Genomic DNA, 27,806 nt, shown 5'->3' on the forward strand with positions numbered 1-27,806 from the left:
TCTGGGATTTGGACACACAAACTCTTGGTTTATAGCATTCAGATTTTCCTGCTGTGCCACCGTGTCTGTGTCAGTTACCAGTTCATTTGACTATTCTCTAATCATTGATTTGACTGAACTATTTCAACAATTTAAGGGCTTTCTGTATAGTTGTCTAGTATTGGTGGGGCATATTTACCTGTTTCAATGATACTCCTGAATCACCATGGACAATAAATCTAGATAGAACGTTCTCTTTGAGATGCTCAGGTATCACACCACATACCATGTAGCAAATAAGGAATGACATCAGCGCTCGTCATTGCATTTCTATCTGGGACATTCCTAATTTGTTGCTGAAACATGGTCCAGGTGGTAGTGTTGATTCTGATAGAAACATGGTCCAGGTGGTAGTGTTGATTCTGATAGAAACATGGTCCAGGTGGTAGTGTTGATTCTGATAGAAACATGGTCCAGGTGGTAGTGTTGATTCTGATAGAAACATGGTCCAGGTGGTAGTGTTGATTCTGATAGAAAAATGGTCCAGGTGGTAGTGTTGATTCTGATAGAAAAATGGTCCAGGTGGTAGTGTTGATTCTGATAGAAACATGGTCCAGGTGGTAGTGTTGATTCTGATAGAAACATGGTCCAGGTGGTAGTGTTGATTCTGATAGAAACATGGTCCAGGTGGTAGTGTTGATTCTGATAGAAACATGGTCCAGGTGGTAGTGTTGATTCTGATAGAAACATGGTCCAGGTGGTAGTGTTGATTCTGATAGAAACATGGTCCAGGTGGTAGTGTTGATTCTGATAGAAACATGGTCCAGGTGGTAGTGTTGATTCTGATAGAAAAATGGTCCAGGTGGTAGTGCCCAGAACATTGCAGTCATATTCTTAGAATATCAGAAATGTGTATATTTACAGTATCATATATGTACTTTCTCACATTTTCCATTTAAACCTAAAAGTCTAAGTAAGTAACAAAACATTTGTAATAAGTAATAATTACGTACGGTAAAAATTACTTTTATGAGTAATGGAGTAATATAATGAGGTACTGTTTTCAAATATTGTAATATAATTACTGTTACTTTTTGAAGTATATTACTTTCAGATGCATATCTACAGCGTGTTATATATATTTATAATATATATTTTTTAGTCTTGTCTCATGCTAAGGAAATTCATGCTATAGGCAAACCCAATTCCAATTGGCTATCGTAAAGCTGAAAATCAAAGAAAGATGGCAGCTGTGTTGTTACCCCACTTAACCTTTTCCTTGTGGAAATGCTCCCATTATTTGTCAGTTGATCGAGGAGAAAGAGAACAACATTTTGTCAAATGCAAACTCTGCAAAGGCAGCATTGATCTCTCCATCCAGAAACACCACATGAAATTGGAAAAAGAATCTGGAGGTTGTGCACGAAGGCACAAAGCTGGTAGCCAAAGTTCCAGAAATGTGTGAAAGAGGAGAAATCTACACACAAAATGAACAAATATGCATAAATAATAATTCCAAGTGTTCTAACAAGATTTCCATATAAACAATCGAAATGTCTGATAAATGCAATTCAAAACGACAATAATGACATTAACATCACATTTGCTAGGTATTACTGCACTGTTGGAGCTAGGAACGTAAGCACTTCACTATTTGCATGCGACCATTAAAGTGTTATTTGACATACAGTACAGTGCATTGTGGAAAATATTCAGACCTCTTAACTTTTTCCACATTTTGTTACATTACAGCGTTATTCTAAAATTAATTAAATGCATATTTTTTTCTGAGCAATCTACACACAATACCTATTAATGACACATTTAAAACAGGTTTTTAGAAATTTTAACAAATTTATAAAACCTTCAAAACAGAAATACATGATTTACTTAAGTATTCAGACCCTTTGCTATGAGACTCAAAATGGAGCTCAGGTGCATCCTGTTTCCATTGATCACTTGGTGGTAAATTCAATTGATTGGACATGATGTGGAAAGGCACACACCTGTCTATACAAGGTCCCACAGTTGACAGTGCATGTCAGAGCAAAAATCAACCCATGAGGTCGAAGGAATTGTCCGTAGAGCTCAGAGACAGGATTCTGCCGAGGCAAAGATCTGGGGAAGGGTACCAAAACATACAGCATTGAAGGTCCACAAGAACACAGTGGCCTCCATCATTCTTAAATGGAAGAAGTTTGGAACCAACAAGATTCTTAATAGAGTTGGCTGCCATCCAAACTGAGCAATCGGGGAAAAGGTCCTCGGTCAGGGAGGTGACCAAGAACCAGATGTTCACTCTGACAGAGCTTCAGAATTCCTCTGTGGAGATGGGAGAACCTTCCAGAAGGACAACCATCAAGGCAGCACTCCACCAATCAGGCCTTTATGGTAGAGTGGCCAGACGGAAACCACTCCTCAGTAAAAGGCACATGACAGCTCGCTTGGAGTTTGCCAAAACACACTTAAAGAACTCTCAGACCATGAGAAACAAGATTCTCTGGTCTGATGAAACCAAGATTGAACTCTTTGGCCTGAATGCCAAGCGTCACGTCTGAAGAAAACCTGGCACCATCCCTACGGTGAACCATGGTGGTGGCAGCATCATGCTGTGGGGATATTTTTCAGCTGCAGGGACTGTGAGACTAGTCTGGTTTGAGGGAAAGATGATTGGAGCAAAGTACAGAAATCTCCATGATGTAAACCTGCTCCAGAGTGCTCAGGACCTCAGACTGGGGTGAAGGTTCACCTTCTAACAAGACAACAACCCTAAGCACACAGCCAAGACAATGCAGGTGTGGCCGTTGTGTGTAGATAGGTGAGGGGAAAAAAGATTTAATCAATTTTAGAATAAAGCTGTAACGTAACAAAATGTGGAAAAAGTAAAGGGGTCTGAATACTTTCCGAATACACTGTATATTGTTAAGAAGGAGAGAGTAGGGTGACTCCCCTAGTGGGCCTCAAACCCAGGCCACCACTACCAATAACGAACACCCTAACCATTGTGCCAGTAAGGGATGTAGAGTATTTAGAGCATGTGCTTTTTGGGCCAGTATAGTTAGTCCCTGTCCAGAACAAACTATAAACCCTCCTCCCTAGGCACTTGTGTAGATCGGAAACAACTTGATAGGTGTAAACAATAGAGTAAATGCACTTTGAAGTAAATCTCAGCTCTGTTAAACACTCAAGAAAATATTTGATTGATAATATTGATACAGGAGTATGATTAAAACAGGTTATTATGCCCTACCTACATTAGACAACTATACAGAAATCCCTTCAATTGCTGAAAAAAGTAAATCAAATCAATGATGAGAATAATCTGATTAACTGATACATGGCACGGACATGGTGGTGTAACAGGAAGATCAGAGTAAAGGGAACCAAGCGATTGAGAGTTCAAATCCCAATTGAGGACATGTTGGATAATAATTACTGTATAAATGAACATGCACAATTTAATCATGTAAGTTGGAAATACTGTAGATTAAAAGCACGGTGTCTGAGTATTCCTAACCTTACAAACAAAGAATTATGAATGGATCAGTGGTTCAACAATCAGGGCCTTCACTGGCTCAGTAACAAGACTTGATGTATATTTATTTTTCTTTGGACACAAATGTTCTTGCAACGTTCCCAGGAAACGTGTCTAGAACATTAATATCTTATGTTCTGAGAACATGGCAACCGTGTTCTATGTATGTTTGATGGGACGTTGATGGAATATTCTCCTAACCCACAGAAAACTGGAAACATGAATGTTCTTGCAACGTTCCCATGAAATGTGTCTAGAACATTAATATCTTAAGTTCTGAGAACATGGTAACCACGTTCTGGGTAGTTTCTATTTGAAATTAACGGAATTGTCTCTTGGAAACATTCGTTGCACATCACAGGAACATTCCTATGAAGAAATGTGTTAATGACTTAATGAGACTTTTAAGGGAACATTCTCAACAGTTGCGGGAACATTTGTTGTTAGCTGGGGAGAGAGAGAGCGAGAGAGTGAGAGAGCGAAGTGTGTGTCTGCGTGCGTGCCTGTCTTTTTCTTATTCACTTGTTTTTGTTAGTGCAACCTGACTTACACTAGAGCTTTTTCCCTGTGCTGGTTTGCAGGCTGACAGCCTGGGGCATAATACCTCTGAAATTACCGAGGTGCTCTTTTTTGGTAACCAGAGAGATGAGAATGTTGGCGGCCGGGCAACAAGACTCCAATTGTATAACCTCCCTCCCTCCCACACACATTCCTTAATTTCTCTCACTCTGTCTTTCTCTAAACACCTCCTTCTGCAAGTGGATCCTGGACAACCTGACAGGCCGCCCCCAGGTGGTAAGGGTAGGCAACAACACGTATGTCACGCTGATGTCATGCTGATCCTCAACACTGGGGTTCCTCAGGGGTGCGTACTTAGTCCCCTCCTGTACTCCCTGTTCACCCATGACTGCGTGGCCAAACACGACTCCAACACCATCATTAAGTATACTGATGACACAACAGTGGTAGGCCTGATCACCGACAACAATGAGACAGCCTATAGGTAGGATGTCAAAGACCTGGCAGTGTGATGGCAGGACAACAACCTCTCCCTTAATGTGATCAAGACAATGGAGCTGATAGTGGACTACAGGAAAAGGCGGGCTGAACAGGCCCCCATTAGCATCGACGAGGCTGTAGTGGAGCGGGTCGAGAGTTTAAAGTTCCTTGGTGTTCACATCACCAACTAACTATCATGGTCCAAACACACCAAGACAGTTGTGAAGAGGGCACGGCAACACCTTTTCCCCCTCAGGAGATTGAAAAGATTTGGCATGGGTCCCCAGATCCTCAAAAGGTTATCCAGCTGCACCATCGAGAGCATCCTGACCAGTTGCATCTCCGCCTGGTATGGCAACTGCTCGGCATCTGACCATAAGGCGCTACAGAGGGTAGTGCGTATGGCCCAGTACATCATTGGGGCCAAGCCTCCTGCCATCCAGGACCTATATAGTAGACGGTGTCAGAAGAAAGCCCAAAAAATTGTCAGACTCCAGTCACCCAAGTCATAGACTGTTTTCTCTGCTACCGCCAGGCAAGAGGTACCGGAGCGCCAAGTCTAGGACCAAAAGGCTCATTAACAGCTTCTACCACCAAGCCATAAGACTGCTGAACAATGAATCAAATGGCCACCGGACTATTTACATTGACACCCCCCTCATTTGTTTTGTACACTGCTGCTGCTCGCTGTTTATTATCTACGCATAGTCACTTCACCCCTACCTACATGTACAAATTACCTCGACTAACCTGTACTCCCGTACATTGACTCGGTACCCGTACCGCCTGTATATAGCCTCGTTATTGTTATTTATTGTGTTACTTTTTATTCTTTTTTACTTTAGTTTATTTGGTAAATATTTTTTTAACTCTGTCTTGAACTGCACTGTTGGTTAAGGGCTTGTAAGTAAGCATTTCATGGTACGGTCTACACCTGTTGTATTTGGCGCATGTGACAAATAAAGTTTGATGTGATTTGAACTATGTCATACAGTATACGCTTTTAATTTTTGTTGTCCTAGGCTACCTACCTAAAATACTTGCTTGCCTACCTAACTTCCTTTCATTGGCAACGATAGGCCAGCTAGTTAACATAAGCATACTACATCTAGATACATGTTGACTTCCATCTTCTCTGGCCAGGGGGACAATGTATGAATATATGGTTGGATCAGAATCACCATTATAATCATTGGCCAGTACGGAGAATTAAGTAAAACCACAAGTCCAAATCTCTATCTCCATCTAAGGCTAATTTAGGAAAGGGATGATTTTAGCTAGCTAGCTAGCCACTGGATGACAACACAATGAGATGCAACAATTCATTTTTTTCTTCTGTCAATAATGACATTTGGCTCGTGATGTGAAGCCAAATCCAAACTGGTTTCCCTTGACCCTTTTTTTTTGGTGCGCCAGGACCATTCACAGCTGAGCTCACTCAGTTTAGCTCAATGCTGATTGGCAATTATTATTATTTTTTATTATCAAGGGAAGCCAAATGCTCGCTGTCTTCCCTTGCATTCAATTCTACAGGGGCAACAATGTCATACTCTTTCTGACCAGACAGCATCAGATAGATACCCTACACATACTGAGACTGTGTAGGGGCACTGTTTCTTTCGCTCGGATGCTTTCTGCACTGAGATACATTCAGCAGCCTCTTGTGAATTCAAGTGAATTTAAATGATTTTGTATGTTCTTTTTCATAGGTAATTTTTGGGGGAAGCCTGGCTTCCCTTGGCATCCATGAGTACACGCCACTGCCTGGATGGCAAGGAGCTCGGCCCCAGTGATGTACTAGGCCATAAACACTACCCTCTATAGCGCCTTGCGGTCGGATGCCAAAAAGTTGCCATACCAAGCGGTGATGCAGCCAGTCAAGATGCTCTCAATGGTGCAGCTGTAGAAAGTTTTGAGGATCTGAGGGGCAATGCCAAATGTTTTCAACCGCCAGAGAAGGAAGAGGCATTGTTGTGTTGGTGTGTGTGGACCCTATTAAAATCTTAATGATGTGGACACAGAGGAAGTTGAAGCTCTCGACCTGCTCCACTACAGCCCCATTGATGTGGATGGGGGCGTGCTCGTCCCTACGTTTCCTGTAGTCCCCGATCAGCTCCTTTGTCTTGCTGATATTGACGGGGGGGGGGGTTGTTGTCCTGGCACCACACTGCCAGGTCACTGACCTCCTCCCTGTAGGCCGCCTTATCGTCGTTGGTGATCAGGCCAATCACCGGGGTGTCATCAGCAAACTTAATGACTCTCTTTCTATCTCTCTCCCTGTGTCCTTCTCCACACCCTCTAACCTCCCTCTGCATCGCCAGGGCCTGTTAAGAGCAGGGTGGGAGGGAGGAAAGGCTGGAGGGATGGAGGGAGGTAAAGTGTGTTGTGTGGGTAGCGGTTGGGTGGTGAGGCCCAGGGTTTACCTGCTGGGCTGCAGCAGCAGACATTAAGGCAGCCAAGAGGCATCAGGCGCCACTGAAGCCTGACAGTTGCCCACATCAAAGTACAGAGGGAGGGAGGCCACACCTTGATCCAGCCAGTAGGCCCCCCACCCCGCACCTCTCTCTCTCACTCTCTTCCCCTCTCATCTCCTCTGTTCAACCCCCTGTCCCCTCACGTATCCCCTCACTCTCTCCTCCTTTCTCTTCTCTCCTCACGCACCTTGATCCACCCACCCCTCAATTCTCACTCCTTTTTCCTCTCTTCAACTCTCACTCCTCACGCTATCCCACTCTCTTGTCCTCTCCTGCCCCCACCCCCCTCCACTCCACACATACACCCCATACCTGTCCGGACAGACACACCAGACAGTAGGCCACCCAGCCTCAGTCCCAGCCTTCAAAGACCTGAGAGCCTGAGAGACACTAGACACAAATAAACGTCTAGACGCTATATCTCACTGTGACCTAATGTCTTGGAATCTTTCTTTTCGTTCCATTCTTCTTTTTTCTCTCTTTCTTTTTCATACCTGCACACTGTGTTGAGTTAAGATGACAGGTCAGGTCCAGGAAGTGGTGGAAGGAGGAAAGAGAGAATACTGTGTGTCTCTAAGAGCAATTAGACACTGGGTGCTTACATAAAGGGATTTGTCACTTCACTCCCAAGCCTCAGCCTCAAAACTTAAAAGATCTGCACTGAGATGGTTTGTGAATATGGGCTCAGGTATGTAAATGAAATGCATACCGACTCACAAAGATCCACTCCTATATGCTGTAGTCCATTTGGTTAACTAAATGTCCTGATTGCCTTTCAGAGGATAATGATTCCAGATACTCAACGCAGTAATTCCATAGACGAGCAAGCTATTCAACTGTCACACTGCACAGGGACATACAGAAATGGCGAGAGAGAGAGAGAGAGGGAGGCAGCTAGGCTAACAAAGTGTCTATGTGGGCATTTATAGCAGATAAACACTTAATGGCCTCCGCCACGTCATCTGTGTGTTTTATCTCCTTTCCTCAATCAGTCTCTTTATTAGAGCCTCCTCTAACGGTCTGTAAAATTGAACATAGTCAACGTACACTAATACACCATGTGGCCATGAATTACTGGGTGGCGTTCTACTAGTTATGCTGTGGGACTTAGGCTCTCTCCTATTGATAGGCCCATAGATCATGTCTGCTACAGACAATCACAGATGGGTAATTGGAGCTTTTATGGTTGCAGATTTTATGCAGCTATTTGATATAAATTACCACACAAAGCACTAGCTGACCCAAGTCCTTTTATTCCCACACAGTCTTTGTTGGATTGGACAGGGCCTGTCTGAATAGGTCCTCTTAATAGTGTGAGGACCTCGGAGCCATTGGATCCCAATATTGTTTTTAATACATACCTGCTCCCGTTCTGTCTGAGGGCATTAATTATGTTTAGTACAGCTGGAAGACAAAAAGAGAAAGGAACAATCTCTTTCTCTTTCTCTCTCAGCTCCTCCCGCCACCCAGTGCTGGAAGGTGATTTTAATTGCCATGTGAAAACCACAAAAAAAGAGAGCAGGCTCCCTATAAACATACAGAGCCACACCTAATGGGGGAATACTTTAACCTTGCAGAGGAGAGAGAGAGAGAGAGAGAGAAAGGCTATCCACACTGTAATTACAAAAGGAAAGTGTTCTAGTGTTCTGTTGGGGGAATTCCAACGTAAATGGAATGTAATTCCCTTTTTACGCACTTTTTACGCATATTCCGACATTGAACTTTAGCATGAGAATAGCATGCTATTCACCCGCTATGGAGGAGGTGTGCCTGTAGATAAGTCCTTTACGCGCAATGAAACAATGAATAAGGTCGAGCAACCAGTGGAACAACATCGACTGTATTTTTTCTGATAGAAATAACACAATTCTCCACACACTGTAATTTACAAATTGTATCTCAAAATCACTGTAATGAGGTTAAACTTAAAAATCGAAATGAAAATGATTAAAATCTAAAATAAACAATTTTTTCCAGAGTGCCCTTGGAGCATGGAAAAAGGCGGCACTTGACCGTTGCACTTGAATCATTCCCACGATGAAGGGCTAGGTCCACCACGGTATGAATCCACACACTATAGCAGAGACTTTGATATTACCAGTCGCAGGTGATATGGGGAGGCAGAGACACAGAACCTCACATCAATACCTTTGTCAGATAACACTGTTCAATGAAGAATTCATGATATTGCTAGCAATCAAGAGGAAACTGACTGAACAACTCAAAAACTCCCCAGCTTATGCTCTCCAAACGGACGTCAGCTGTGAGGGCTGAGATGCCCATGTAATTACTTTTGTTCGCTATACATGTCGGGGGATGCTACTCACGAGGAAATGATGTTCTGTCACATGATTCCCGGGCATGAAAGGGCACAGGGGATGTTCAGTGTGCTGCGTGGCTATATTGACGAAAAACCGATTCCGTGGGATCGAATGGTTGGCTTTCGCACAGATGGAGCGCCATCTATGGCGGGACGGCGGGCAGGCCTCTGCACTCTAGTTATGAATGTGTCTCCCTCTGCCATATGGACGCATTGTATGATACACCGAGAGCAACTGGCGGCAAAAGAGCTGAGCACAGAACTCTGAGATATACTGCAGCAGGTAACTTTGATTGTAAACTACATCAAACCACATTCACTGTTGCACTCCTGTTGAAAAAACTATGTGGAGATATGGGTTCAGAGCGTGACAATGTTCTATTTCATACCAAGGCTTGGTGGTTATCAAGGGGCAGTGCTGGAATAATTTTTCACATTGAGAGAGGTTCGAACTGTTGTCATTCACAATGGATGTAAAAAAACCCAGACTTGGTTAATTAACTTTCTGTGTAATGAAAAGAAAATGTGTCTCCTTGCCTATTTAACAAAAATATTTGGGAAACTGAACAAACTGAAAGCAAAGTATGCCGAGGAAACACAAAAACATTCTACAGATGAGTGACCGAATCAGCGGATTCAGAGAAAATAATTATTATTGGAGAGAGAGAGTCTTTCCAAAGAGAACCCTACCCCCTTCCCTCGGCTGTACATGTTTCTAACAAAAAACAGCATCAGTAAGTGTCCCACACGAGTGATGACTGCTCACCTCTAACGCTTGGAAGAGCACTTTGGGACCTACTTCCCAATCCGTTTGACTCTTATCCTGGCTCAGTTGACAAGCTGGTAAGTGAAATCGAACAGCTGATCCAGCTGGCATGTGACCGAATGCATTCATGAATGCAGCATTCAAAACAACTGGGAACTCGGAAATCTCAGACTTCAATGTGTTCAAGACAACTGGGAACTCAGAAAAAATGTAGCTCCGACTGGGAAAAATCGTTTTAAACGGTCATAAAACTCGGAATTCCAACTCGGGAAGTCGGGCCTCTTTCTAGAGCTCTGACTGAGTTCCCAGTTGTCTTGAAAGCATCATAAAACTCATGATACCTTTCGTCAGCTCATATCTGTGTGAAGCTGGATTCAGTGCTTTCGTCTACATTAAAACGAAATATTGATCCAGGTTGGATGTGACAGCAGAGATGATGTGTGCACTGTCGACCATGCCCCTGACATGCGTCAAGCACTCCCATCTTATTGGTACGTTAAGATACATTATGTCAGACTAATTTGCAATTGACTGTCATAGCCCCACATTAAAAGTATGTGATGGTGAATTGAGAAGATAATCAGAAATACTGTTAGAATGTTTTTCAATTGACTGCCAGAGCCCCAAATAAAAAAGTAAACATTGGCTGTTAATTACATAATTTTATTTTACATGGTTGGGCTCGCGATAATTTCCAGATATCAAAATTGGATCGTGGGCCCAAAACTTTTGGGAACCCCTTTCTTACCCACATCGACTAAAGAGAGCGAGATCACAGTCGTCCGGAACAGCCGGTGCTCTCATGCATGGTTCAGTGTTGCTTGCCTAAAAGTGAGCATAAAAGGCATTTAGCTTGTCTGGTAGGCTTGCATCGCTGGGCTACTTATGGCTGGGCTTCCCTTTGTAATATGGGATAGTTTGCAAGCCCTGCCACATCTGTTGAGTGTCAAAGCAATCCTGTATTGATTTGCCTGTTGGATGAAGTCGTAGCCGGATTTCTTATAAGCGTCTGGATTAGTGTTGCGCTCTTTGAAAGCGGCAGCTCTAGACTTTAGCTAAGTGCAGATGTTGCCTGTAATCCATGGCTTCTGGTTGGAGTATGTACCATCACTGTTGGCACGACATAATCAATGCACTTATCAATGAAGCCAGTGATGTGGTGAACTCCTCAGTTTTATCAGATGAATACCTGAACATATTCCAGTCTGTGCTCGTGAAAAAGTCCTGTAGCTTAGCATCCGCTTCATCAGACCACTTCTGTATTGAGCGCGTCGCTGGTACTTCCTGTTGGAGTTTTTGCTTGTAAGAAGGAAGCAGGAAGAAAGAGTTATGATCTAATTTGTTAAAGGGAGGGCGAATAAGGGCCTTGTTTGCGTTTCTGTGTGTGGAGTAAATGTGATCTAGAGTTTTATCGGATGACATGCTGGTAAAAATTTGGTAAAATGGATTTCAGTTTCCCTGCATTAAAACCACCGGCCACGAGAAATGCTGCCATTGAATGTACATTTTCTTGTTTGCTTATGGCGTTAAACAGCTTGCTGAGTGCAGTCTTAGTGCCAGCATCGGTTTGTGGTGGTAGATAGACAGCTACGAAAATGATAGATGGTAAATAAACTCAGCAAAAAAAGAAACGCCCTCTCACTGTCAACTGCGTTTATTTTCAGCAAACAACATGAGTAAAAATTTGTATGAACATAAAATGTAACAACTGAGACATGAACTGAACAAGTTCCACAGACATATGACTAACAGAAATGGAATAATGTGTCTCTGAACAAAGGGGGGGTCAAAATGAAAAGTAACAGTCAGTATCTGGTGTGGCCACCAGCTGCATTAAGTACTGCAGTGCATCTCCTCCTCATGGACTGCACCAGATTTGCCAGTACTTGCTGTGAGATGTTACCCCACTCTTCCACCAAGGCACCTGCAAGTTCCCGGACATATCTGGGGGGAATGGCCCTAGCCCTCACCGTCCGAGCCAACAGGTTCTAAACGTGCTCAATGGGATTGAGATCCATGGCAGAACACTAACATTCCTGTCTTGCAGGAAATCACGCACAGAACGAGCAGTATGGCTGGTGGCATTGTCATGCTGGAGGGTCATGTCAGGATGAGCCTGCAGGAAGGGTGCCACATGAGGGAGGAGGATGTCTTCCCTGTAACGCACAGCATTGAGATTGCCTGCAATGACAACAAGCTCAGTCCGATGATGCTGTGACACACCGCCCCAGACCATGACGGACCCTCCACCTCCAATTATATCCAGCTCCAGAGTACAGGCCTCGGTGTAACGCTCATTCCTTCGACGATAAACGCGAATCCGACCATCAGCCCTGGTGAGACAAAACCGCGACTCGTCAGTGAAGAGCACTTTTGCCAGTCCTGTCTGGGTTTGTGCTCATAGGCAACATTGTTGCCGGTGATGTCTGGTGAGGACCTGCCTTACAATAGGCCTACAAGCCCTCAGTCCAGCCTCTCTCAGCCTATTGCGGACAGTCTGAGCATTGTGCGTTCCTGGTGTAACTCGGGCAGTTGTTGTTGCCATCCTGTACCTGTCCCGCAGGTATGATATTCGGTTCTACCAATCCTGTGCAGGTGTTGTTACACGTGGTCTGCCACTGCGAGGACGATCAGCTGTCCGTCCTGTCTCCCTGTAGCGCTGTCTTAGGCTTCTCACAGTATGGACATTGCAATTTATTGCCCTGGCCACATCTGCAGTCCTCATGCCTCCTTGCAGCATGCCTTAGGCACATTCACGCAGATGAGCAGGGACCCTGGGCATCTTTCTTTTGTTTTTTTTCAGAGTCAGTAGAAAGGCCTCTTTAGTGTCCTAAGTTTTCATAACTGTGACCTTAATTGCCTACCGTCTATAAGCTGTTAGTGTTTTAACGACCGTTCCACAGGTGCATGTTCATTAATTGTTTATGGTTCATTGAACAAGCATGGGAAACAGTGTTTAAACCCTTTACAATGAAGATCTGTGAAGTTATTTGGATTTTTACGAATTATCTTTGAGAGACAGGGTCCTGAATAAAGGACGTTTCTTTTTTTGCTGAGTTTAGTATGGTCTGCAGCTTATCATAAGTTATTCTGACTGAGCCATAAAACTTGACACTGCCTTAACATTAGAGATTGGTCACCAGCTTTTGTTATCAAAGAGACACATCTCTCCTCCCTTCATCTTAATCGAGTCTGCCATCCGGTCTTGATGATGAATAGAAAAACCAATGAGACTTGCAGTACCAGTCAAAAGTTTGGAAACACCTACTCATTCATGGGTTTTTCTTAATTTTGACTATTTTCTACATTGTAGAATAATAGTGAAGACATCGAAACTATGAAATAACACACATGGAATCATGTAGTAACCAAAAAAGTGTTAAACAAATGAAAATATATTTTATATTTGAGATTCTTCACTAAGCCACCCTTTGCCTTCATGACAGCTTTGCACACTCGTGGCATTCTCTCAACCAGCTTTACGAGATAGTCACCTGGAATGTATTTCAATTAAAAGGTGTGCCATGTTAAAAGTTAATTTGTGGAATTTATTTATTTGAGCTAAACACAAGTTGTGTTGTGACAAGGTAGGGGTGGTATACAGAAGATAGCCATATTTGATAAAAGATCAAGTCCATACTATGGCAAGAACAGCTCCAATAAGCAAAGAGAAATGACAGTCCATCATTACCTTAAGACATGAAGATCAGTCAATGCAGAAAATGTCAAGAACTTTGAAAGTTTCTTCAAGTGCAGTCGCCAAAACCATCAAGCGCTGTGATGAAACTGGCTCTCATGAGGACCACCACAGGAAAGGAAGACCCAGAGTTACCTCTGCTGCAGAGGATAACTCCTTCAAGACTGTTGAAAAAGCATTCCAGGTGAGAGAATGCCAAGAGTATGCAAAGCTGTCATCAATCCAAAGGATTGCTACTTTGAAGAATCTAAAATCAATTTTGTTTTGTTTAACACTTTTTTGGTTACTACACGAGTCCATATGTGTTATTTCATGGTTTTGATGTCTTCACTACTATTCTACTGTACAATGTAGAAAATAGCCAAAATAAAGAAAAACCCTTGAATGAGTAGGTTTGTCCAAACTTTTGACTGGTACTGTATGTCCATGTTCTCTTTCAGCCATGACTCTGAGAAACATAGGATATTACAGTTGTTCAGGTCCTCTTGAAAGGATAGTCTCGAACTGATCTCATCCATTATGTTCTCCAGTAACTGCACATTTGCCAAAAGAACAGAGGGCAATGGTGGTCTTTTTGCTCGCCAACATAATCTTGTCAGGATGCCGTGTCACCTGCCTCTCTTTCGCCATGCTTCCTCTTTCGAGTCCCATGAGGGAGTAAGCAGAACATCCAGAGCTGCCGACTCGTTGAAGTATAGATTCTCGTTCACATCGAGGTTAGTGATCGCTGTTCTTATGATGTCCAGAAGCTGTTTTGGTCATAGGAAATGATGGCGGAGACATTATGTAAAAAAAATTAAAAAAACACACAAAATAGCAGAATTGGTCAGGAGCCGTATTTACTGCAGCACCATCTCTACACCGGGTCACAAGCCAGTGGCTACACCACAGTGTTTACCGCAGAAGACCCACAACATAACACAGATCTCCCCCTCTCTTCCTTTCTTTGTCCCTGGGATAGAGGGATGACAGACGGGAGCAGCGAGCGAGAGCACGTGGGCGAGTGAACATGAATTGGTGCGCTGCTAGGACTGGCACTATCAGGTCTGGGAGAAAATAGGAGGGAAAAAGTATGGGATTAGAAGAAAGGTTGCTGGGTGGATTAGCTGGCCCTTCATAGTGGAAGTAAGTTTGTGAATGCAGGGGCATTCTGCTGATGTGGACTACAGGGAAACAAACTGACACGAGGCAGAAGCATGTTCATTATTGTGACCATAAGCAGTAGGCCTAGTTATTTGTTAATAGGATAGTGAAATACAGTCATTGTTTGTGTCACTATTATTGAGTTGTGTGAAGGTCTAAGGCTATGGTTAGAAAGAGGGGACAATTTGATGATGGCCTTGTGGTTTTGGCTCTCTATGGTGTGTTTCGCAGGAGGGGTGTTGATTTGAGGCCTGGGGAGGCAACAATGATGGTCTGTGAGTGTGTCTGTGTGTGTCTGAGAAGAAGTGATGATTTGGGGTCTGTCGTGCTCCTGTGGGGAGGCCTGTACTGTGTGGCAGGCTGAGGGTGGGTGTTGGGTGATGAGGGACAGACAGACAGACAGACAGGGTAAGGAGGGGTGGGGTGGGTGTCTTGGCTGGCCCTCAGTGCAGGGCTGCAATGTGAGACAGTTATCAGCAGGAGCCATGAGTGTCCCTCTCACCCCAAGAGACCTGGAAAAACAACATGACTGCTGCCCCGCATGGCTACACCCTGGCACGCACGCACGCACGCGCACACACACGCACACACACACACACACACACACACACACACACACTTTTGTTTTAGTGAAATGTCAGGAATTTTTGGAGTGTAAAAATGTTTGACCACAAAAATTCCTATTTTCCCTAACCCCTAACCTAATCCTAATCTTAACCACAAACCTCTAAACCAAACCTGATTTCAACATTTTCTCACTAAAGAATACTTGCCAGAAGTCCACTGGCATGCTCTGATAATACAATGATGTGCCTTGTAATAAAATACAGCTCTGGACAGTTAGCTGACAGTAGTAAAGTGCTGAGTTCCTGACATCTATTACCACTTGTGGTGTAAGTTCAAATCCCCCATGGGGCCCACAAAAAATATTTGAAATGTAGACTCTCTTCCCAATACACTACTGCAATAAAAGTAAAGTGCAATCACCACCTTGAAAATGAAGGTCAGGGACTCAATTCAATCCAACCCGCATTGCAGGATTTACTCAAAAGCGCTTGGTCCAATGGTCAAATTATCTCACAGATTGGTCTTGGGCACTATATAAAAACCTTCAACTACTACCAGGGTGACCCCTCTCACAAGGTATGCTTTCACTTTTTGGAATTAGATATGTGTGGGTAAGGATGAATATTGTAAATAAAGGACAACAAAACAATATATATATATATACACTGCTCAAAAAATAAAGGGAACACTTAAACAACACAATGTAACTCCAAGTCAATCACACTTCTGTGAAATCAAACTGTCCACTTAAGCAACACTGATTGACAATACATTTCACATGCTGTTGTGCAAATGGAATAGACAACAGGTGGAAATTATAGGCAATTAGCAAGACACCCCCAATAAAGGAGTGGTTCTGCAGGTGGGGACCACAGACCACTTCTCAGTTCCTATGCTTCCTGGCTGATGTTTTGGTCACTTTTGAATGCTGGCGGTGCTTTCACTCTAGTGGTAGCATGAGACGGAGTCTACAGCCCACATAAGTGGCTCAGGTAGTGCAGCTCATCCAGGATGGCACATCAATGCAAGCTGAGGCAAGAAGGTTTGCAGTGTCTGTCAGCGCAGAGTCCAGAGCATGGAGGCACTACCAGGAGACAGGCCAGTACATCAGGAGACGTGGAGGAGGCCGTAGGAGGGCAACAACTCAGCAGCAGGACCGCTACCTCTGCCTTTGTGCAAGGAGGAGCAGGAGAAGCAGGAGAAGCACTGCCAGAGCCCTGCAAAATGACCTCCAGCAGGCCACAAATGTGCATGTGTCTGCTCAAACGGTCAGAAACAGACTCCATGAGGGTGGTATGAGGGCCCGACGTCCACAGGTGGGGGTTGTGCTTACAGCCCAACACCGTGCAGGACGTTTGGCATATGCCAGTGAACACCAAACTTGGCAAATTCGCCACTGGCGCCCTGTGCTCTTCACAGATGAAAGCAGGTTCACACTGAGCACGTGACAGACGTGACAGAGTCTGGAGACGCCGTGGAGAACGTTCTGCTGCCTGCAACATCCTCCAGCATGACCGGTTTGGCGGTGGGTCAGTTATGGTGTGGGGTGGCATTTCTTTGGGGGGCCGCACAGCCCTCCATGTGCTCGCCAGAGGTAGCCTGACTGCCATTAGGTACCGAGATGAGATCCTCAGACCCCTTGTGAGACCATATGCTGGTGCGGTTGGCCCTGGGTTCCTCCTAATGCAAGACAATGCTAGACCTCATGTGGCTGGAGTGTGTCAGCAGTTCCTGCAAGATGCTATGGACTGGCCCGCCCATTCCCCAGACCTGAATCCAATTGAGCACATCTGGGACATCATGTCTCGCTCCATCCACCAACGCCACGTTGCACCACAGACTGTCCAGGAGTTGGCGGATGCTTTAGTCCAGGTCTGGGAGGAGATCCCTCAGGAGACCATCCGCCACCTCATCAGGAGCATGCCCAGGCATTGTAGGGAGGTCATACAGGCACGTGGAGGCCACACACACTACTGAGCCTCATTTTGACTTGTTTTAAGGACATTACATCAAAGTTGGATCAGCCTGTAGTGTGGTTTTCCACTTTAATTTTGAGTGTGACTCCAAATCCAGACCTCCATGGGTTGATAAATTGGATATCCATTGATTCTTTTTGTGTGATTTTGTTGTCAGCACATTCAACTATGTAAAGAAAAAAGTATTTAATAAGATTATTTATTTCATTCAGATCTAGGATGTGTTGTTTAAGTGTTCCCTTTATTTTTTGGAGCAGTATATTTCCCTATTGTGGGATTAGAACTCAGTCATGGTAGTTAGGAAAAATACGAGTTGACATGACCACCATTGTCATCTATTTCTTGTTACGATGGATCTAGCTACAAATATAAAAGTATAATCGTCATAACCTACAGGTTTTTTCTTCGTAAAAGCACATAGATGTGTATGAAACGGTACGCCTTTTGAATTTTCTGTATTGTCAATAGTCTAACCAAGGAAGCATCATGATAAATGTATTGGGACACCACTGCCAAATAAGGCACACTGTCACCTGCTTTTAGGTACGTCTTGAGGTGGTACCACCAAGCACATTTAGAAGAGAATGTATTTCATACCGAACCCCTCCCTTGCGATGACGTAGAGGCACCAATTTCAATGGTGAGTTGAACCGCTAGTGGCAAAAAGAGCTAGATTTACTCCTAAAAGACCAACATATATAACTTTTGCAACAAACTGTCAAAATTAAGACTCGAATTGACGTTTCACTATAACTAAGCCTAAAACATCTGGTTTTTGATGAAATACATTGTTCATCTTTAAAAATCAGCTGGGACAGTACAGGTGAAACCTGACTAACGAGATGACTCACCAGCACAGGTGTAACACATATTGACTAAGGTGAGTCCGGTCATTGTGCCCCTCAGCTAATGTGCTAGCGTGCTAACCAACCTTGAAATGGAGAGAAAAACCAACCTGTAAAACACATGAACACACACACACACACACACACACACACACACACACACACACACACACACACACACACACACACACACACACACACACACACACACACACACACACACACACACACACACACACACTCAGCTCCACCTCAAGTCCCCCACTCCTCCCCCCCTTTTAGTTTGATGGCATTTTTTCAGGTAAAATATAAAAGCAGACTTGCAATAAGGAAATGAGAAGTGTTCCTGACAGACAGCCAGGTTTCATACGGGGCCAAACTCAGGGGCTGACATTTTCATTAGCAACGTCCAGAGATGGGCAGTATTTCTGTTACATGTATATGAAATATGTGTTTTAATTACTTCTGAGTATTTTGTATGTTGCATTACACTGGGCTAAACTGCGCTCCAATGTAGTTTGTAACAAAATACTTTTGAAAGCTGTCATTTGTGTTTTCAAAATACTTTTCTATAGCATTTATTTACAGCAGTTCACAATTTTGTGGCCCCCTTTCACCCTAGATTGGTATCAAAAGTCTGATGGCACTATGCTGTGATAAGAGTGTCTGCCAAATGAACTCAATGTAAATGTATATGTAAAAATGAACTGTAATGTATTACCCCAAAACAAGGCTAATAACAATGCCCAGTGGGCATTGCAGTTGTTAATTTTCACATTTACGTTTACAATTTGGTCATTTAGCAAACGCTCTTATCCAGAGTGAATTCAACTCAGGTTGATAAACAACAACATATCACAGTCATAGCACAGTCCTATAAACGTTACTAAGAATGTTGCTGTTTGGCTGGCTACTTGCAAATGTATTTTGGCGTTTTAAAATACAATCTACATGTATTTTAATTAAATACAATAGAATCTTATTTTTTTATTTCGATGCATTGGTCTTTTTTAGTATTTTGTACTTGTATTTTGTAATTGTAATTTATGCCCATCCCTGGCAACATCCGCCTTTGAATTAGCTAAGCATTGTTGTTGGGCTTTGTGGTTTCACACACAGCATATACTTTGCCTAATCTCCCTAAAGACGCTTGGCAAATCTGAACTGTTTGTGTGCTTCTTTCAGGAATTTCGTCATTACAGCTTTTGTGTTTGTTTGTTCTGCTTTTCTCCCTTTTTTTTTATGTAGGACTGCCTGTCTTTCATCATGATCTGGTCTTACTGGAACCACTGACAGAAAAAGACCGTAGCTTTTTCATTCTCACCATCAGCCACTGGCATGACCCCGTGGAAGACAATGCCATCTTGCCATATCTTCAGCCCTGCCTATACTACATCAAATCAATGCCATAACTACACTAACCACAAATCATCAGTAAATATCCGTATAGACTACTTACTCTACTGTATCCTATACTTCTTCAGTGGAATGACAGGCTGTTGGAATGTTGCCACTGAAAGAATGTCTCGAGGAATGTTCTTCTAGTTAGCAGCTTACTGTCGAAAATGCTGATGCATAACATTCCTGAGATTGCAATACTTTCAGGTTTGAGAAAGTACAAAAGAAAATGTAACTTTCTCCACCCTGACCTACTTTGTGTGTGTGTGTGTGTGTGTGTGTGTGTGTGTGTGTGTGTGTGTGTGTGTGTGTGTGTGTGTGTGTGTGTGTGTGTGTGTGTGTGTGTGTGTGGTCCCATAGATATCTTATCCACATCACTGCTGCACCGACAGTGCAGTGTAGAAGTACTGGCACTCTCAATAGGACGTTCAGTTTGATTGTGTGTAACTACTGTATGTGCACCTGTCCGCATGAGTGCAGTGTTGTCTCCCTCTCTTTCTCCACCCATAACCCCCTCTCCCATCTAGCCTAACCAACCTCACAACTAACCTCAAAATCTGCAACCCCCTCCTCTCCATTTTTACCGTCTCTTCCCTTCAACTTATTTTTGCTTCCCCCAAAAATACCCCCCCCCCCCTGATCTACCCTGCCTGCTCCCCTTCTCTAACCCCACTTCTCCCCCTCTTACCCCTTTCCCACTCTCCTCTCAAGACCAACCTCCAGACGTTCTTCGTCCCTGACTACAAACCTCTACCCCTTCCTCCACTCTCCAACCCAACCATCCTGTTCCTTCCTGCCCCAAATCTCCCCCTCTTCTCCCTCCTCTCTGTCCCGTGGTGCTGTGTCCTCTGGCTGCTGTGTTATGTGCTGCTGCCATAGGGGAGGTCCTCTCCACCCAGAAGGTTGTTTTACAGGTAGTTACCCTCATCATTGTGGATATAAAGCCACTAGATAGACACTGTGATCTGCTGCCTGCCGTTAGCCGCCCATCCCTGCGCTCAAACACAGCCTGACATCATGTGGCCCTGTCTAGGCTTTGAGGGCTGTCGCTACTTGCTACGGACAGGGGTTGTGTCCCAAATGATAACCTATTCCCTATATAGTGCGCATCTTTTGACAAGAGCACTATATGGAATAGGGTGCAATTTGGGAGGCATACAGTCTCTCACTGCTGATGGTCCTTACAGCGTCTTGACCAGGAGAAGATGAGAATGACCAGGTATGGATAAAAACGGGACATACACAGATATTTATTTCATATTTTTTTAGCCAGGTAACCAGACTGGAGGGAGAAGATAATACATTTGCTATAGAGGACAGGCAACTCTGGAGGACCCACTTTTTATCCACTTGACTCCAGATGACCAAATTATGATAGCCAGGTAAGACATTTGGAACAAATGTTCCTTTTTAGAGTAACAACATGAAAAGAGAGCCTGAATATGATTCTCTGGCTGGTTATGTTTTCTCCAAGTATAAATAAATCACTTTGTAATATCTTTTTAACATTTGTAATAGGATTTAGGAGTTATGCTAAACAAGATGATTTGCCACTCAATTCGACACATGTTGTATTTGTAAACTATTATAGAAAAATATTAATCTCTCTAGATTTATAATATTTTTGACTAGATAAATTGAAAAATTTTCATTCATAGCAGCGTTGTAATTTACATCTGCATAATCTGCTATTTTGATTAATGTGTTTCGGAGCATATGCAGTGGGGATATGGGTACTTTTAACTCTAAACGGATTTAACATGTTGGATTAGCTCAAAGGCAGGAACCTCTTCCAAATTACAAAACATTCTTAATATTTTCTCATTTGCTGAAAATGGATGTACAGGGATCTTTGCGTGTAATACCATGAACATGTGTGTAAAGTTGGAGATGGAACTTGGCCCTGTGCTGCCACAACAAACAGACATATCTGACAGCTCACACTTTAATCCCTGATTTTATTCACTAATCATTATTCAAATTAGATTTCTGGAGGGAAAAACAAAGATATGTTAAAAATCGGTTTAGAGTAAGAGAGTAAACTCCCGGAAAATAAATAGCCTATTCAAACAGCAACATCTAAAATACATTAGGCTACATATTCAGCCAATGATGGACATACACTATATATACAAAAGTATGAGGACACACCTGCTGACAGGTGTATAAAATCGAGGACACCGCCGTGCAATCTCCATAGACAAACATTGGCAGTAGAATGGCCTTACTGAAGAGCTCAGTGACTTTCAATGTGAGATTGTCATAGGATGCCACCTTTCCAACTAGTCAGTTCATCAAATTTCAGCCCTGCTAGAGCTGCCCCAGTTAACTATAAGTGCTGTTATTGTGAAGTGGAAATGTTTAGGGGCAACAAGGGATCAGCCGCGAAGTAGGTCCTTGGTTGCAAACCTCACTGACGAGTTCCAAAATACCTCTGGAAGCAATGTTAGCACAATAACTGTTCGTTGGGAGCTTCATTAAAATGGATTTCCATGGCGGTGCAGCCGCACACAAACCTAAGATCACCATGTGCAATGCCAAGCGTCGGCCGAAGTGGTGTAAAGCTTGCCGCCATTGGACTCTGGAGCAGAGGAAACGCGTTCTCTGGAGTGATGAATTACGCTTCACCATCTGTCAGTCCGGATGCCAGGAGAATGCCAACTGTAGTGCCAACTGTAAAGTTATGATGGTCTGGGGTTGTTTTTCATGGGGGCTAGGCCCCTTAGTTCCAGTGAAGGGAAATCAACACTACAGCGTACAATGACATTCTAGACGATTCTGTGCTTCCAACTTTGTGGCAACAGTTTGGGGAAGGGCCTTTCCTGTTTCAGCATGACAATGCCCCTGTGCAGAAAGCGAGGTTCATACAGAAATGGTTTGTCGAGATTGGTGTGGAAGAACTTCACTGGCCTGCACAGAGCCCTGACCTCAACCCCATCGAATATCTTTGGCCCAATCGCCCAAAATCAGTGCCCGACCTCACTAATGCTTTTGTGGCTGAATGGAAGCAAGTCCCCGCAGCAATGTTCCAACATTTAGTGCAAAGCCTTCCCAGAAGAGTGGAGGCTGTTATAACAGCAAAGGGGATCAACTCCATATTAATGTCCATGATTTTGGAATGAGATATTCTACGAGTATACGTCTGGCCATGTAGCGTATGTCTGTATTTTCAGTATGTTGGTGTGTACACCACGCACATGCCTCTCCCTCTCTCTCTCTCTCTCTGTGGGAATGTGCACATTCATATTTAACATACAGTTAATTCCACTGACCAAAAAAATTGCTCCCTAAAAATATGGAGAAAACAACACAATAACCAGCAAATCCTCCGGTCTGCTAGCACTGATCGTGATTGAACAGGTCTTTAGATTAAGTAAACTTGACCAACATGGGTTCATAAATTCAGCCAACAACTCTCTTTTTTTCTCTCTTTTCTCCTTTGGTCAGTGGATTTACTGTGGTAGGAGTAATAACTGTCAGGGCAAATGCCTGGTAAAGTGCCGGACAAGGGACCAGCGGAGGGGGAGTATTTATCACGGTATTGACTTTGTGACTGCGGTGTCGTGAACTCTTTTGTCATAAACTGGAGCACTCAGAGCGAGCACAGGCGATCAATACGAGGAAAACTGCTGTCAGATCCTCTCCCAGGGAGCATTGCTTTTGTTACAGCCACTTAGGGGTCTGATAAATGCCCCCGCCACAGAGAGAGGGGAGGAGAGGAATAGAGAGGCAGAGAGAGGAACCCCAATTCCTACACCTACCACCCCCCCCATGCAATTCACGCACACACGCACCCACCCACACACACAGGGGTCCTTGCTCTGAAGGTAGTGAGTACAGACAGAGATTTCTATGTATTTCCTTATCAAAGGAATTCTTATAGTGTTTAGAGAGCGTTTGGATTGTCATAATTCTGCTGTACTTCGAGTCTACTTATAGCTCTTTATTCTCACATTGTGTTTTGCCTTTCTTGGATTGAACCCTAGCTGACCTTTCCACTGTGTTTAAAAAAATATTTTTGTCGAATGATGTCTTACAAAATATTTCAATTCATAAAACTCGGTAAAAACATATAAAAATGCTTCCACGGTGAACACTGGAAACCTTGGTCAGGATGTGAAAAGGCACGGAACAAAACACAAAATAGAGGACTTTTCGCAATGGTAGTGGATAACAAATGAGTACATAGCACTGGATTCAAGGAATGTGTGTGGAGTACAATGGATCCCAGGAGCACTGCTGAGCTCTTCTCTAACCTACTGTGTCTCTCAATTCTTTTTACAGAAATAGTCACAGCTACAGTGCATCCGGAAAGTATTCAGACCCCTTGACTTTTTCCACATTTTGTTACTCTACAGCCTTACTCTAAAATGTATGAAATAGTTATTTTTCCCCATCATCAATCTACACACAATACCCCATAACGACAAAGCAAAAACAGATTTTTTGACATTTTTTGAAAATGTTGCACATTTGTTAAATATTAATAGCCACAATATGACATTTACATAAGTATTCAGAGCCATTACCCAGTACTTTGTTGAAGGACCTTTGGCAGCGATTACAGCCTCGAATCTACAAACTTGGCACACCTGTATTTGGGGAGTTTCTCCCATTCCTCTCTGCAGATCCTCTCAAGCTCTGTCAGGTTGGATGGGGAGCGTTGCTGCACAGCTATTTTCAGGTCTCTTCAGAGTTCGATCGGGTTCAACTCCAGCCTCTGGCTGGGCCACTCAAGGACATTCACAGAATTGTCATGAAGCCACTCCTGCGTTGTCTTGGCTGTGTGCTTAGGGTTGTTGTTCTGTTGGAAGGTGAACCTCCGCCCCAGTCTGATGTCCTGAGCGCTCTGGAGCAGGTTTTCATCAAGGATCTCATTGTACTTTGCTCCGTTCATCCTCGATCCGGACTAGTCTCCCAGTCCACGCCACTAAAAAACCTCCCCACAGCATGATGATGCTGCTACCACCATACATTACCGTAGGGATGGTGTCAGGTTTCCTCCAGATGTGATACTTGGCATTCAGGCCAAAGAGTACAATCATGGTTTCATCAAACAAGAGAATCTTGTTTCTCATGGTCTGAGAGCCTTTTGGCAAACTTCAAGTGGGCTGTCATGTGCCTTTTACTGAGGAGTGGCTTCCGTCTGGCCACTCTACCATAAAGGCCTGATTGGTGGAGTGCTGCAGAGATGGTTGTCCTTCTGGAAGATTCTCCCATCTCCACAGAGGAACTCTAGAGCTCTGTCAGAGTGACCATCAGGTTCTTGGTCACCTCCTGATCAAGGCCCTTCTCCCCCGATTGCTCAGTTTGGCCAGCCGGCCAGCTCTAGGAGGAGTCTTGATGGTTCCCAACTTCTTTCATTTAAGAATGATGGAGGCCACTGTGTTCTTGTGGATCTGCAATGCTGCATACATGTTTTGGTACCCTTCCCCAGATCTGTGCCTTGACTGTCAGTGTTCACCAGGAAACAGGAGGGTCGAAGTCAGACGCAGGGGACTTAAGTCCGTGAACACACGAAAAATATTAGATATCCACATGTTGCCCAGAAAACAGGTAAGGCAGGGCAAGGCAAAACAAATGGCCAAAACAAACAGCCCGCGCACAGCTTAGGGACGCAGCCCAAAACACGCTGCACTGAAACCCATAGGCAGAGGAAAAAAAACACCTGTACCTCAAACACATAACACCTGACAACAAACAATCACGCACACAGCACACACTACACAGAATGACTAAATACCCTCCCCCACTAATGAACTAATAAGAAACAGGTGCCAACTAAACAAGACCTAACCAACAGAAAATAAAAAAAGGATCAGTGGCCGCTAGTAGGCCGGCGACGACGACCGCCGAGCGCCGCCCGGGCGAGGAGGGGCGCCACCTTCCATCGACGTTGTGACAGTATCCCTCCCTTGACGCGCGGCTCCCGCAGCGCACCGACGCAGGCCTCGAGGACGCCCCGGAGGGCGAGGTGCAGGGCGATCCGGATGGAGGCTGTGGAACTCCCGAATCAGCGATGGGTCCAAGATGTCCTCCACCAGTACCCAGCACCTCTCCTCCGGATTGTACCCCTCCCAGTCCACGAGGTACTGCAGGCCCCTTACCCGGCGCCTGGAGTCCAAGATGGACCGGACTGTGAACGCCGGGGCCTCCTGTACCTCAGCGTCCTGCAGCGGACCAGCTACCACCGGCCTGAGGAGAGACACATGAAACGAGGGGTTAATACGATAATAAGAAGGAAGTTGTAATCTGTAACACACCTTGTTTATTCTCCTCAGGACTTTAAATGGCCCCACAAACCGCGGACCCAGTTTCCGGCAGGGCAGGCGGAGGGGCAGGTTCCGGGTCGAGAGCCAGACTCTCTCTCCCGGGGTAAACACGGGGCCTCACTGCGGCGACGGTCTGCGCTCTCCTTCTGTCGTCCCCTGGCCCGTTCAATGGATTCTTGAACTGCGTTCTAGGTCTCCTTAGAGCACTGGACCCAGTCCTCTACCGCAGGGGCCTCCGTCTGGCTCTGATGGGGCACCAGGACCAGCTGATAACCCAACACACACTGGAAAGGTGATAGGTTGGTAGTGGAGTGGCGGAGAGTGTTCTGGTCCATCTCGGCCCATGGCACGAACCTCGCCCACTCCCCTGGCCTGTCCCGGCAGTAGGACCACATAAACCTGCCCACATCCTGATTAATCCTCTCTACCTGCCCATTACTCTCGGGGTGAAAACCTGAGGTCAAACAGACCGAAACCCCCAGTCGCTCCATAAACGCCCGCCACACCCGGGACGTGAACTGGGGACCTCGATCACAGACGATGTCCTCAGGCACCCCGTAGTGCCGGAAGACGTGGGTGAATAACGCTTCCACGGTCTGCAGGGCCGTAGGAAGACTGGGTAAAGGAAGCAAACGGCAGGACTTAGAGAACCGATCCACAACGACCAGGATCGTGGTGTTCCCCTGAGACAGCGGGAGATCGGTGAGGACATCCACCGACAGGTGGGACCATGGTCACTGTGGAACGGGGAGGGGCTATAATTTCCCTCTAGGCAGGTGCCTAGGGGCCTTACACTGGGCACACACCGAACAGGAGGAGACATAGCGCCTCTTTCACCAAGGTGGGTCACCAGTATTTCCCACTAAGACCCCGCACCATCCGCTCAATCCCTGGGTGACCCGAGGAGGGTAACGTGTGTGCCCACCGGATCAACCGATCACGGACACAGAGCGAAACGTACTTACGACCCACGGGACCTTGAGGGGGAGTAGGTTCGGCCCGTAACGCCCGCTCGATGTCCTCATCCACCTCCCAGACCACCAGTGCCACTAAGCAGGAGGCTGGAAGTATGGGAGTGGGATTGGTGAACCGTTCTTCGGTGTCATGGAGATGAGACAGTGCGTCAGCCTTAGTGTTCCGGGAACCTGGGATGTACGAGATCGTAAACCGAAATCTCGTAAAGAACATCGCCCACCTGGCTTGACTAGGGTTCAGTCTCCTCGCCGCCCGGATGTACTCCAGGTTACGGCGGTCGGTCCAGATGAGAAAAGGGTGTCGCGCCCCCTCAAGCCAATGTCTCCACACCTTCAGGGCTTTTACCACAGCCAGCAACTCCCTGTCCCCCACATCATAGTTACGCTCCGCCGGCCTCAGCTTCTTAGAGAAGAAAGCACAGGGGCGAAGCTTCGGGGGCACGCCCGAGCGCTGTGATAGCACGGCTCCCACCCCAGCCTCAGACGCGTCCACCTCCACTATGAATGGCAAAGAGGGATCTGGATGCGCCAGCACTGGAGCATCGGTAAACAGAGCTTTCAGCCGACTAAAAGCCCCATCCGCCTCCGCCGACCACCGCAACGGCACCGGACCCCCCTTCATCAGTGAGGTAATGGGAGCCGCCACCTGCCCAATGCCCCGGATAAACCTCCGGTAATAATTGGCAAACCCCAAGAACCACTGCACCTCCTTCACCGTGATGGGAGTTGGCCAATTACGCATGGCAGTAATGCGGTCACATTCCATGACCACCCTGGATGTGGAAATGCGATACCCAAGGAAAGAGATGGCTTGTTTGAAGAACTCACATTTCTAAGCCTTGACGTATAGGTCATGCTCCA

Source organism: Salmo salar, chromosome ssa01 (assembly GCF_905237065.1).
Source record: "Salmo salar chromosome ssa01, Ssal_v3.1, whole genome shotgun sequence".
NCBI lineage: Eukaryota > Metazoa > Chordata > Actinopteri > Salmoniformes > Salmonidae > Salmo > Salmo salar.